The following is a 13,520-nucleotide window of genomic DNA, read 5'->3' on the forward strand; positions in this document are numbered from 1 at the left end:
AATACATCTCTGAGACCTTGGGCTTGTAAAACTGGAAAGTGGAAAGACTGAGGGGAAGTATTGTCCATGTTTCCGACATGGACCCGGATCTCCTCCCCGGCACCAACAATGCTGTTAACTTTCATGGAGTTCTTGGCTCAGCTCAGCACACAACCCGCCTCTTGTGCTCCTTACACGAGACACCTTCACCTATACACAGTAGCCGTGAGCACAGAAAGGGAGGTCAGATCCCAGCCTATGTCCTTTTGGCAGAACCCTCTTTTATGGCCCACTTGCCAGCAACAGTGACTAGTGTTTCACAACTTCCTCCTCTGCCACCAGCTCTACTGTGGGCGAACCAAGGCTGTTTCTTGGCATGGGATGTTGGGAGACAGACGGCACCTCTTTTGCCAGAGCCTGTGAAATGGTGGTCTCAGCAGCAGGGAAAAAAATAGCTTTTCAGGCTGCTGAGCTTGCTGGCATCAGCAAATGTGAACTTACAGAGCGAGAGAGCTCCAGAACGCTGCGGGCTGACGGCAGCTGTTTCTGCACCAGTGAGTCGGGTGCGGGAGTCCCACCTGGTACACAAAACATCTCCACTCCCACGTTCTGCCCAGAGTGAATATTTTCCTTCCTAATTTTAAAACTGCTACTTAAGAGCGTATGTGACTTGAGTGCATTTCCCTCTAAATAATTTTGCATAGGAACCTCCACCGAGCCATGGGACAATGGAAATTGTTCAGGCTCTGCTGAGCTAAATCGACTCATTGCAACCGTGAGTCCATCCTTTTGTGAACACCTGGCTACATGGTCACTCCATAGGCACATAAGTCACAGCTGAGCACACAAGAGGTCTTGAATGAGGATTTAAATACCTCTGTGTATTTTTAGATATACATATAAATATATATTCTTGGCCACAAGGAAAACTCTGGTACTTTGCAAACTTTAGACAACACAATTTAATCCATTTATTGAAATGCTTTGGTAATTAAATACAAATTTGTATATTTTGTATGTAGTTTTATACCTCACTGCAAAATTACGTAGTAGTTTTGGACAGGAAATGCATAATATCTTATGCAGACGTACCTGGGGGGAAAATGGAGGTAGACAAGAAGGTTTCAAGTAAAGTGTATTTGGCCACATCCCCAGAGTTAATACTCTGCTATTTTATGGAGAGCTAGAAAATCTTAACAAGCTGGAAGGAATAAGGAAAATGGATTTAACTTCTGCAACAGAGCACATCCGAAAGACAAGCAACATTAACACTACAGCAGGTCCTTGGTTCACTACTGATGTGGAAGTAGCAATTCTTCTCCACAGTTATCCTTACCAGCAAGAAGACTGAATTATGTGGTGTAGCTGATAATTAATTTTTACCCCACCCCCTCCAAAACATTTCTGTCAGTATTGTCATGGGGTTGTGCTGCCATTATCATGGAGCAAAGCGCTCAAGTAGCAGTTGGTTGGGCACCATCTTCTTTGGCACACCACCTCCAGAGCCGGCCTGGCCACCAGCATGTGGCCCACTGTGACGTGGAGATCTCAGCTCTGAGATCCAGCCACCTCATCTGAAGGTGGAACAACATCTCATCACAAAGATGGCTGAATGAATAACTGATAGTGGATAAAGAGAAGAAACCTGGTGCCTCTTGGTGGGTCTAGGTCTCACATTGTTTTTCTTGAGACTATCTAGAAATGAACATTTTGTTTTACGTGAAAAATCGCTTCTATAGTCCCTTTCTCAGAGAGAAGAAAACTGCATTTTTAAGATCTTTTCAGTTCAATATGGTTGTGATCTTTCCTAGGCCCAGGTCAGTTGGGAGATCTGAAAAGACCAGAAGACAGCAGAAGACCTGTAACTGGAAGAACAATCTTAAAGAGATTTCAAACGCTGGACTAGAAGTGAATTAAATGAAACCAACAGACAAATGAGTTGCTGCTGAAGTCAACAGAATCACATCAACAGAGACTACAGTTCCAAGGGTCTGGGTTTCCTGATGGCCTGCGAAAGCATTAACTCCCCATGCCATGAACTTCCTCTCCCACCTGCGAGACTGGAGTGTTGTCCCTAAGAATGCAACACTTCTGTCCCTCATACAAGAACTATACTGGTGGGAAGATGGATTCAAGCGCTCCAATTAGCTAAGGATAAGCCAACTGGCTTGTAGTAAAAATATAGTGCATTAGTGTAAAATCTGTTGAGAGTCTTTACCTGCTCATCACAGCATTTCATCCACATTTGACAGAATAATTTTCATGTAGTTCTCCACTTCCTTTTCCAAAGCCAATGTACCCACATGACTTACAAATACACATAGGTATAGTTATCTCTAGAACTATCTGTCTACCTATGTTTGTGACAGGAAATATTGAAAATCAATTGCAAAACCAGACAAGACAGGCTCAATTCACTGACCTCAACACAAGTATCTAGAGTAATTTCAAAGTCTTTCCGTTGAGACAACCAGTGTGGACAGATATGACACAGGACCTGCAAGAGAAGCACATCCTTCCAGCCAGCTGGGAGTCACACAGGGCACCCCAAACAGCACTAGAGATGCATTCTCAGCTGATTCAAGTCCAGGTTTTCCAGACGAGACAAGTCTTCCAAGGTTCAGATGTGAACTTTTAGGCATTTATTAATTTGTAACGTATTAGAAGTTTGCTTTTTGTCATTTTTGCCACTGCATTTAACCAACTGCGATCTGAGTCCTTTTTCTACTGGCACTTGATATGGTATTGAGCTACAAAATAACAGCATATTTCAAGAGCTTCCAATGCATGAACTTGGTTCTTTCCCGAGCACTGCATTTTGTTTTATTTTGTTCCCCCAGCTAGTAGAAAGTAGATTTAACTTTTTCCAGGATGGGTCAAGTTACCAGAGAAGTCACCATCCATGGAGGTGTTTAAAAGACACATAGATAAGGTTCTTAGGGACATGGTTTAGTGCTAGATTTAGGTTATGGTTGGACTCGATGATCTTAAGGGTCTCTTCCAACCAAAATGTTTCTACGATTTTTCCTGCCATTAAGGCATCTCCTGCCAGTCTCAGGCTTTGGGACCAGCTCAGATCCTGCCCACCAAGGCTGAAGCTCTTCACTCAGGTCTCAGTATGTCATGGCCTGTCCTGCTGCCACCCACACCTTTCATGGTGTGAGGGTGTCTGGGCATTGCAGCCCAGGATGGGAGATAACGCATTCCTTTCTGGTGGGGTTGGAAGGGATTCTGCTCATTCACACAGCGAGACAGGGCCTTTTTGAGGTACAAACACAATGAACAAGCTCTTTGCTTTCCTTTTATGAGTTGTACCATGGCCTTCTGCTGACCCTCCCGCAGCTTCATTTTTTGTACTTCGAATTAAGCTCACAGGCTCTACCTGTATACATGTCAAATAATTTCTTTAAATAAGCAGAATGTCCTGGAGTAGTGGGATTTTATGTTCGTGTTGCCATCCATTGTATAAATCTCTTATTGCAAGGGATTTGAAGAACACCAAAACAAGAATAAGAGAGTTGAGCACTCAAATTCTATTGAAATCCTCTGAAAAGTTCAGTTTAGCAAAGTAAAATGAGGTGGATATCTGGTGGATATCTATAGATTTTGGCAAAGAACTATACACCAAGGTGGGAAGAGCCATATTTAGAGCAGGTCTAAGGAGCTCAAGTTTTTATTTATAACAGCTTCAAGTGCACTAGACTGTGTATTTGTGATAAACTGCTACAAAGACAACAAGCAAATTAAAATGCAGGCTTGTTCAAGCATTATTCCCAAACAGCAAAGATCTGTGGACTAGGGCATAATTCCCACGAGTGAACATGTACATATACTGACTCTCCCGTCCATTATAAGATTACAGGTGCAAGGTGAAACACTTTAATTTTGTCCTTTGTGCCCTACATTCGGATTTTTGAAAAACGCTCTCTGAGATTGTTTTTTTCCAGGATTGTGCCTTATTCGGTGATGTGCAACGGACCCTGTCTCCTTCCTTCACTGCTAAGATGAAAGTCACAGGATTTGTGGCCAAGGAGCTGCCTGTGGAAGCTGCAGCTGGTGCCAAATACCTTGGTATGAGATTATAAGGTGATGTGATTTCTGGCTTCAGCTGATCAGGGTTAAACTGGTGCTTAGACTGTGACTTCTGCTGGTCGGAGCTCTCTCTGTCCTGCCTAGAACAAGACTATGGCACTTCCACACTGCTGATGCCACTGCAGGCAGAGCCCTTTCCTAACCCTGATAGCATAATGACATGCTGTACATAAACTCACCTGAAAACACCCAAAAATGTAAAAAAAAAAAAGTATTTTTGCTAAACTTTAATTTTCTGATAGAACGAAACTCTAGGTGAGACAAAACTACTCTAGGTGAACCTGCTCTAGCAGGTGGGTTGGACTAGATGATCTCTAGAGGTCCCTTCCAACCCCAGCCATTCTGTGATTCTGTGAAGAACGTTGGGAAGCAGTTCCATGTCGTGTTTTGTCAGGAGATCTCATGTATCAGCAACCAGCAGCAGACTGGGGAGGCACCATTGGGAAATCCCCTCCAACTACCAACTTAAATCGCAGCAGAGCTTGGATGCAGCTTGTGCAACATGGCCAGAGAGATTTAAAGCTGCCTCACATCAATATATCTTGTGCTTGTAAATTAAAAACTCTACTTGTGTCAGGCACACTTAAAAATCAATGGGGAACCTAATCTCCACTCTGCTCGGGTATTGATTTAAGTATATCGACTTAAATTCAAATACAGTAAATCAATAGAGCTCCCTAGCACTGACACAAAAATGCAGGTTAAAGGTACTTCTATCGGTGTAGCTTGTCCTAAGAAAAATAATTTTAACAGGATTTATATTTTTGCCCGGGTTTTCCTCTGGATATGGTTGGACAGTCACAAGCAGGCAGGTTAGTTCGTTAAGACGTAAAAGAGGCAACAGCATTGCTGGAAGGAAGAAACTTCCAGGAAAGGCTGGAAAACCAGAAGGCTGCTGTGTCCTGCAAAGCTCAGCTGTCCCTGTCTGCACATGCCCATGTGCATGTGAATTCTGCCAGTTTTCTGCCAGACAAAAATGGAGTAACTGAAGCCACTTGCACCTGTGATCTGAGGTTAAATTAAACCGTCATGGGACCTGAAGAGGACGCAATTCTGTGCCAGCTTGTAGAGGAAATTTCTTACTGGGTCTGAGGCAAAGAATATTAATAAGAAAATTGGAAGAGTGGATGCATACAAATGGGAGCAATGCAGAGTAAGAGGCAGATTGTTTCCTAGCAACACAGGCTTTAGGCTGGTTAGTTTTGGTTAGCATTTGCTGACTAATAGCTGCAATTTTTATCTGTACTGCTGCTCACTTGCCTACCTACACTGAAAGAGAGGAGACAGCAATAGAGAACATAGGATAGGATCCATCTGTGCTAGACTACATGTCTGAAAGTGAGATTTCTGCCTGTGAGGGGCTCACCAGCACTCCAAAACACAATGAGCTGAAAGCGCCTCTATGGATGCCGATTTCTGCCATGTGTGAACTAGCTCAGACCTGGACCTTGTGCTTTAGCTAAGCCAGGGCACACAAGTTTCACTTCCACTGTATTTCAGTGCTTTCCTCTTTCCCTACCTTCCTCCCACAGAACTGTGTGCTCCAGGAATACCCCATGGCTAATTCTGCCCTCAGTATCATCAGCAAGAGATCCTTGACTTCACCGGTAATAAGGCAGAGCCCTTACATTTTATTTATTTATGGATTTAGTCTGTGGCTTTGTTTACACCATGTCCTCAGAGAACAATGTAGGAAACCTGCTCCTCTATATGCGTGTGTCCCCCTGTGTGTGCATGTATGGGTCTTGCCATATTGGGACCTCAGATCACCTATTGCAAGGTAAATAATTAGTGACTGCATGCCTGTTAGGAACCTTTTCTGAAGGTGTTTGAAAAATGCCTTGCACTGCTTATGTGCTACAGAAGCAATTCCTAATAAAACTCCCAACCCTCTCTTTAGACGGTACCTGTGATCAAAATGTCCTTGATACCGGTGTCAGTTAAAGGTCTGATCTGGAGTTTCTGCACTTACGCTTTGGGACCAGCTCCTGCATCAGGCTCACCAGCTCTGCTTTCTCCATACAGACCGTGCTCACTTCTCCCAGCCTGTCAGTACTTCCAGAGCTCAGCCTCCCTCATCCTCCTGGAGAGCTCCACAGATTTTAAGTCCAGTTTCCTTTCTGCAAGAGGAAAGAATGTGAGAGATGCTTTATAGAGCACGTAAGTTTTCATGCTGTCCTTAATTCCTCTGTGCTGCAGGGAAGGAGAAAATGACCCAGTTCATGCAAATGCTGCAGAGCAATTGCAGGGGCCAGTAGATTTGGGGAGGAGTAGCTCCTGCACCCCAGATGACATGGGCATGAGTCCTGTGCCCTCTAGCGATCTGTCTGCAACTCCAAGTGTTTAAAGCCAAGGACCAGGGCTTTGCCAGTTCATGACATCTTGAAAGGTGGTGGCACCAGCTTCTCTGTCTCCCTTCCTTCTCTGTAGTTCAGGATCTCCACACCCTTCCTCCTCCCCAAGAGAAAGGCTGTCAAATAAATCTTACTAGGCACCAGCAAAATCACACTGGAGAATGAATCACGAGAAGTGCCCAGCCATGAGAAAAGCTTATGCCAACCCTTGCACTTTACTGGGACAAAAGAAGCAGGTCCACAAGACACGAAGCCACTGGAAATTGAGGCTTCATTCAGTCCAGGGAACTGGCTGGTTTTGTCCTACAGCCAGTTTTTATCTGCCATGAAAAATTGTCTGGGTAAGAGGAGAGCAAGCCGGTTTTTGACGTACAAAGAAAGCAAGGCCTGATTAACTGAAGAGGGAGAAGAGATTCCATTTATCCGGGTTATTTAAAACTCTGCAGTCTTTGTTAACAGCTGCTGAACTTGAACAAGCAACCTCTCTCCGAAGGACCCGGCGCTGCTCCTCCTGCACAGCAGAGCTGGGAAAGTGCCCATCACCACGCGTGAGTCACCTGGACAGGCCTCCAACAAAGGCTGATCTGCTGAGAATGAAAGCCCAAGCCACAAACTCTTTACTTTCCTGGCCTAAGCTGTAAGTAGATGAGAAAAGGGAGGGAGGGAGAACAGAACTATTTATTTCCCTTTTATGCTTATGTTTAGAAAGGCTAAAGAACAGAAGGAGTCTGCAGGCAGGGACCCAAAGGGATAAATGAATGTGACTAGATAATGAGACTCTGAGGCTCCAAAGCCCAGCAATTTGCTTTAAAACCTCAACCTACCTTATCTGAGCTCACTAAGATGAATATCTGCCGTGTTAAACTTTTCACAGATCTTTCAAAGGGGCACGTGAGTACCCACCATGCAACTGACTTCTGCAACAACTTTTGTGGGTGCATTACCGGTGGCTGCACAGTAACAGCACTGAAAAGCAGAGGATGGGGAGTTAGTGCCAAGACAAAAGAGAGGGGATGCTGCAAAGCTGGAAATGCTTCCACGCTCCTACAAGCCCGTGGGAGTAGAAGGCACCCAAAAGTCAGGGGTGTTGACTGCCACAAGCTACTTGCTAGGACCATGGGACTCCCTCTTCCATGGGGGAAAACACACGGCAAAGTGTACGGTACAGTGGTGCCAGACCTGCTCATAAACGATATTGATATTGTGCAAATAATAGATTGTCAAGGTGATCTTGGATGATACTATTACTGTCTGGCAACATTTTGCTTGATTTTGTACCTATAATAAATCCTGAAGGCAAGCCTTGGGTTGTGTCGGTGTGTCACATGAGTAAACATAGCAAATGTGCAATTAAATGAATTAATGAGTGAGGTGATACACCAAGGAAGCACTCCTCTTCATGGCAGAATGCATCCCAGTGAAAGCACTGGGGTTTTCCTACTGGCTTTTACAGCACAGAGAAGACAAACAGACCACCTGTGGTTTTAAATCAAGGATGAGACTCTTCCACCTCTACCCATCTAATTGTCCCACCAGGACCTATGGTGGGCAAGCTCTCTTCAGCACAGTGAAACCTCTGCATATCTTCTGCCCAGACTGATTCATTGTTTCTCTGCACCTCCAGGAACTCCTGTTGGCTTAGCTCATTTCTTCACCATTCACTTTTATTATGACTTTAAGTTCTTCAAGAAGATCTTGTCTTTTTGCTCTGTGGTGGAAGAGCACTCAGGAATAACCTCTGGGCACGAGAACAGGCCAGGAAAATCCGTAAGTAGTAACCTGGGAAAATCCAGAGCTGAAAATACAGCATATGGCTTTCTTCAAAGGGTAGGCCCATGGGAGAGATTGGTGCTGCAGGTAGATCTGCTGAAGTTGGTGGAGTAGGACTTGTCCCCTGTAAGCTATCAGAAAGCAGCACGTCTTCTGCAGCAGCTCTTCTGCAAAGACCTCACGGATTCCCCTCCTGCTTCCAAAGAAGTGAGGAGTCCCTGCAGCATGACCGATTAACATCAGAGGATGGAGAGATGTTACAACACAAACCACCTGATTGCACAAAGATCATAGAATCATAGAATGTCCTGAGTTGGAAGGGACCCACAAGGATCATCGAGTCCAGCTCCTGTCCCTGCACAGGACAACCCCACAGTTCACACCGTGTGTCTGAGGGTGTTGTCCAGTCTCTTCTTGAACACTGTCAGGTTGGGGCCGGGACACCTCCCTGGGGAGCCTGTTCCAGTGTCCAGCACCCTCTGGGGGAAGAACCTTTTCCTCATGTCCAACCTGAACCTCCCCTGGCACATCTTCCTGCCATTCCCTCGGGTTCTGTCACTGGTCACCAGAGAGAAGAGATCCAGTGGTAGGAACAGTCAACATCTTGTGCCCCAACTGCCTGGACCTCAGGTCTGCTCTGATCCAGAAGTCTTTCAGTCTCCATAAACACGTGTAGCTTTCCACAGAGGTGACAGCTACTCTTTTAGAGGCAGCTACCTGAACCCAGGGCATTAAAACCAGAACATACTACAGTAAAAAATACTGGATGCCTGAAAGGCCTCAGAAGCCCTGAAGTTGTCCTTTGGGGAGAAGGGCGTCTGTCTGTCCATCAGCAGCTCAGCTTCCCTCCTCTGCACCCCTGGACTTCCCCAGTTTCAGTCTGGAAAGGTGGACAGGGATTTTGGTGTATCTATTCGGTCATCAGCTGACGAGCTGCCAACAATTATGTTAATTTTCCCTGTTGTAACAGGCCGTTTAGGGCCCCAGCCAATGACCAGGGAAGCTGCTGGAAAGAGTCCCAGGGATTTCAATGGCTGTCCAACAACACGCAGCCACATACGCCGAAAATTAAACACAGATCCTCCAAATTCTCTTCACGCAGGCCACAGGACTGTCCTCTGTTCTCCATAATTATCATTATTATTGTCATTACCGGTTTTGAATTAATGCCCGAGAGTGCAGATGGACAGAGATTTTTAACAAACAGAAATTCCGTCATTTAACCAGGATTTTCTCAGAACTTAAAACAAAGGAGAATGGTTCCAGATGCTGCTCTTTTCCTTTTGCATCCCCACAGCTGCTGACCAGCTATGGTGTTCACAGCAAAATCTGCATTTATTTTAAGTGAAGTGTAAAACTTGTCCAAGTATTCTTTACATACTGCAACAAGAAAAAAAAAAACGTAAGCTGAAAAGCAGAAAATGGTAGAGCTGCCAAAGGAATGTTAACAACTTAGCTAAAGACAGGGATCATTAACACTTAAAAAAAAAAAAAAAGACTGCTCTGTAGTTTAAAGAAAAGAACTCTAATTTCATCTTTTAGCTTTATAGATAACAGTAGGTTTGTAGGAAAGGAAATCATTCTGTGAGCTCTGCATGGATCCCATTAACACTTTTTTAATAAAAGGATCTCACAATCTATCACCACTTTGATCTCTGTTCAATAAAGCTAAACTTAGCGTTTAACATGGACGTTTAATTGTGTTTAATCACCTTCTGCAAAAATCAATTTAGTTTACATGATACTGACCAGGACTGGTCAGCAGAGATAAGGAAGAGCTGTGTTCCAGCTACTCCACCCCATTACACTCAGCTCTAAGCAGACAACTAATTAATGTGGTTATTCTCATAACACCCTGGAGAGGAAGGGAAAATGCTACTCTTGGTTGGTTTGGGGTTTTGTTTTGTTTGTTTGGTTGGTTTTGTTTTTTGTTTTTCAGATGAAGAAGCCAAGAAACAGTAAAATTAAATTACTTCCTCAAGGTCATATAGTAAATATCGGACAGTGCACAGAAGGAAGTTCTTGTTTCCAGCTGGCACCCTCACACCTAGATCAGTTCTTTCCCTAAAATTAAGACATTTGTCACTAACTGACCTGATCCTGTTTTGGTAGTCGGCTCTTCTTAAATCGCTGGTTTAAACACCAGTCAGTTTTCTATTGAACTTGCCCTACGGAGTATAAACTTCATGCCAGTGCTCAATGAACACAAGGATTTCCACCTAGAGCACAAAAATGAATTTCAGGCGTATTTACCATGGAGCTTGCTTGGAAAACTCTGGGATTGCCTCATGGCACCCTTTGTAATTCATGTCATAACTTAGATCTGCATTATTGACCATAATATTTAATATTTACAGAGCACCTTCCAGCCAAGGAACTCAGTGCACTTCCTATCTATTATTAAAACCTTTCAACATTCCTGCAAAGGGAATTTGACCCCATTGAGGAGATGGAAAAACTGAGACATGGAGAGGGAAAAGGCCAAAAATTTAAAAAGAAGTTATTTGAAGGTTTTTCTATTATTTTCTTTGAGAAAAAAAAATCATTTGCATGTACATTTGAAAGTTCTCAGGCTTGACAAAGTAATAAAGCTGTTCAGCCAAGCATGACCATGATAGATGTGCCTAGAGATGATAGTGCCTGGTACAGTCTACAGCAATTATCAAAACAGCAGTGAGGATATTACGTACGCCTTGTTTTATTAACATAGACTTTACGTGAAATTATCTGTAGAATGTGTTTATTTTTACGCTAAAGAAAATCAGACATATTTGATTTTCATAATGGCCAGCAAAGCTTTGTCAAAGGTGACTTGTGTTAGTTCTCAATTCTGGCTATGAAGTATGTTTGCGGTGCTTAATTAACCATTAGTGTCTCCTTACTCTTGCCAAGAATAATTCAGAATTGGCTGAATGGCGGCAGAGAAGAACTGAACCAGAGTAATTTGAAAAGGTTTGTATCTTTGGGACAATGTTGCTTTCAGACAAACTGCGTCAGCTGGAGGCATTGGCCAATTCCCTCAGGGTACTCCAGCAATCAACCTTCCAGGTACAGGCAGGAGGTTTGGTTGTTCCAGATTGTAAGAAAACTGGATTTTTCCTACTTTCTGGCTCAACTTCGTGATGTGGAATGCAATAAAGGATGGTTTATTTTGCAGACGCTCAAATATTTTTTCAAGAAGAGAAAGAAAACTAAAATTCTTGACTTACAAGCAAAACCAGATATTTAATATGCTTTATGTAATCTAAAATATTTTTTTTAAATCTTGGGATACTCTCTAATAGGCACTCTGGGGTAAGAAAAATAAAAATCTGGCTTCAACTTTGCTGCAAACCTACTGAGCTGCCAAACAGATCAAATATTGCAGATGAGTTGTAGCATTGCAATTACACGCTGCGTTTATGCCACCTACAGGTTTTAGTACCAGCTCTTCAACTGGTTTGCCTGCCAAGCTTTCTATGTACTTCATCTTTTTTGGACTGCTGTGAGAAGACTTCATGGCTGTCAGCTCTGACCCTCGACCCATAAAAACATTCTGTTTCGCTTGTTAAAAATTAACACGATTATTTCATTAATCTGATCCACGAACTGAACTTGCCTCTTCCCTGTCACTGCTACCCTGACTATGAAGCTATGAGGATATTGTAATTAACTTTATCAAGTGGATTTTGTGTGGCAAACCCAGAAATAACCTACAGCCTTCACCAAAACCCAGCAACTTTGGGGGTGATATATAGACAGACCTCCCAACAGCACATATTCCTGTGCCAAAATAAGCAATGCAATCATTTGGGAAGATCTAGGTAATGAGTTCAAGAATTCTCTTTTTATTTAAAAAAAAAAAACCAACTCATGGATGTTTTTATGAACAGGCAAGTGATGGGGATGGAAAATTTTCAGCAGGATGTCAGCATCTCCATTCGGACTGTAGAGTCTCACACTGCCTTGGGGAAGAGGCTGTTTTTGGAGCAAGGTGGGAGGTGACAACTGGAAGACCAGGTCCCCCGCAACTGGGCTGTCCCACAGCTCTCCTGAGAATTGACTCCACTGGCTCTTTTTATATCCCCAGGTCGGAGATATCACAGGTCACAGTCTTGCAGCTACCATTTTGGAGGTTAAATTTCCTGAGAATTAAGTCAGAACATGCACAAGTTAATTAAAAGAAGTTCTCTCATCCTTCTTTCCTCACCCTAAGGGACATTTTAGAATATATACTATATACCTGCCGCAAAACAGTCTGTTGTTCAATAGAGACACTTGCTTCCACTTTAAATAACTCAGTAGATGTTACTGCCTTTTTGCCGTAATCTCTGTGATTTTCCTGCCGTCAGCCAGTAGGGATAGTGCCAGGGGATCCGTTTTAGCATTCAAGTGTCTCAGGCTGCCGGCGAACTCTCGGTACAGAAGGAGCTCGGGGGAGCTCAGGTCATATTGTGCTGACAGCTGGTCTGATGGTGGCAGGGCTGGTTTTCCGATGGCTGAGACATGTGGCACAGAGTGGGAGAGAAGGGGCAGCTCTGTCGCTGGGAAGTTTTGTGCCATTGTTTTGGCAGCTGGGAAATAACACCAAGCAGTTTCAGCTGAGTTTCAGCTAAATCAGAGGTGAGTTTGTCGCAGGGGGAACACAGTGGGCTTGTTTGTTTGATGTAGGTACCTGGAGATATGCAGGACTCCAGTCAGACTGGGGGTGGGTTTCTCTCCTCTTCCTAAGAGGGATAGCTTTCCCAGAGGTGTGAAACTAAATTTTCTTTCATCCTGAAACCAGAGTGCTGCTCAGACTAGTGTTCGCCTCCTTAACTCCACCGTTGATGAACAACAGGCATGTTAAGGCTTTCACTGACTTACAAAACGGCCACAGCAAGCAGGGAGGCATTTCCTACTTTTATTCAGAAGTGGGTTGGTCACCCCATCTCTCAGCTCACTCAAGCTCAGGACAACCTCAGAGCTTCCCATCAGCTAAGGACACCACCTGGAAAGATAGAAAGGGCACAGACAGGTCTTTCCACTCCTCAGCAACCACTACTGGTCACCACAAACCCCTGCCAGGGCATTTCTCACCTGCTTCTGTGCAGATTTGCTTACACCTGGAAGGAACACTAACTGCTTTAGTTAAGATAAACAGAACTTCTGTGTGTCCATCCTGACGTGTCCATGGCATAATAACTGGAAAATAACCGTGGGTGTGCTTAGTTGCATAGGAGATGTTAGCAGTGTGGCCACAAGCACTTTTTGAGGCACAGGTGACACACAGTGGTCCATTGTGATAAGTGGTGCAACTGATATTGGGATTTAGGGGAAAGCACAGGAAAATTACTCTTGGATGGA

The sequence above is a fragment of the Caloenas nicobarica genome, chromosome 1, assembly GCF_036013445.1.
Source record: "Caloenas nicobarica isolate bCalNic1 chromosome 1, bCalNic1.hap1, whole genome shotgun sequence".
In the NCBI taxonomy this organism is placed as follows: Eukaryota; Metazoa; Chordata; class Aves; order Columbiformes; family Columbidae; genus Caloenas; species Caloenas nicobarica.